This window comes from Octodon degus, unplaced genomic scaffold, assembly GCF_000260255.1.
Source record: "Octodon degus isolate 3935 unplaced genomic scaffold, OctDeg1.0 scaffold00032, whole genome shotgun sequence".
In the NCBI taxonomy this organism is placed as follows: domain Eukaryota; kingdom Metazoa; phylum Chordata; class Mammalia; order Rodentia; family Octodontidae; genus Octodon; species Octodon degus.
In genome coordinates, this window is record NW_004524608.1 from 13,544,888 (window position 1) to 13,546,241 (window position 1,354).

General features: G+C 36.4%; 1 pseudogene; it reads left to right on the forward strand.

Moving 5' to 3' along the window:
* The first annotated feature begins 714 nt into the window (after window positions 1-714).
* LOC101584129 lies at window positions 715-1,098 on the forward strand (annotated as a pseudogene).
* The last annotated feature ends 256 nt before the right edge of the window (window positions 1,099-1,354 follow it).

The window sequence follows — 1,354 nt, forward strand, 5'->3', positions numbered from 1 at the left end:
TCTTGATTTTTAAATTATCATAAGGACAAGGTTGGGAATGTAGTACAATGATAGAGTGCTTGCTTGGCAAACTGCCCTGACTTTGATCATTGGTACCACTGAGTGAAAAGAATCATGAAAACCTACTATGCAAACATTTTTGCAAGTAAATTGAAAATACTGATAAAAAAAACAAAACCATTTTCAAGCTAAGTATAATTTGCCAAAACTTGATTATTTTGGTATTTGTCCAGTTTCTCTAAAATAAATAAAAAAGAGTATCAAGGAGTTATCTTAAAAAAAAAAAAAAAAAAAAAAAGCCTAGGCCTAGATGGTTCCCTAGTAATTCTATGAAAAATTCAGAGTAGGTAGTCTTAAAGCACCAAACATTGTTGCAGAACATTAAAATTTACTAATTCTTAAAGACAATATAAATGTATACTTCAATATCAATTATTGATAGGAAGTGCCACCAAAGAAAAGATAATTATCCTTAATTTATAATTCTAATATGATCTAAATAAAGATACCAATGTGGGTTTTTTTGTTTTTTTTTTTTTTGGTGGACCTAGACAAGTTTATATAGAATTCCAATGGAAAAAATACCCAAGGAATGTTTCAGGCATAAATGAATGAATTATACATTAATGAATAAAAAATTGGTAACAAGGAAGCTATTTTTACAAACTCTTAAGTTTTACCCTGGAACAAGGAGGCCAAGTAGCAGACACAGAGATGCAGATCTTTGTGAAGACCCTGACAGGCAAGACCATCACCCTCGAGGTTGAACCCAGTGATACCATCAAGAATGTCAAAGCCAAAATCCAAGACAAGGAGGGCATCCCAACTGACCAACAGCGTTTGATATTTGCTGGCAAACAACTGTAGGATGGTTGGACTCTCTCTGACTACAAAATCCAAAAAGAGTTCACGCTGTACTTGGTGCTTTGCCTGCAAGGTGGGATCATTGAGCAATCCCTGCACCAGCTTGCTCAGAAGTACAACTGTGACAAGATGATCTGCGGCAAGTGCTATGCCTGCATGTGCTCCCGTGCTGTCAACTGCTGCAAGAAGAATGGCCACCCCAAAAACCTGCTCACCAAGAAGAAAGTCAAGTAAAACTCAGCCAGCCTCTTGTCCAGAAGGGCACCACCAATGCCTGCAGCCTTGAGGCCTTAATAAAGTTTCCTTCCCTTGACTAGAAAAAAAAAATTACCCTGCATGACACAGAAGTTGGCATTATCAATATGTGACAGATAGACATAGTGTGTCTTGTAGGATGCACTAAGATGAGCACATAACTTCTGAAACAATGCATGACAAAGTAAACAGACCCATTGAACAAAAAATAATAGACATTTCACAAAATGAATGG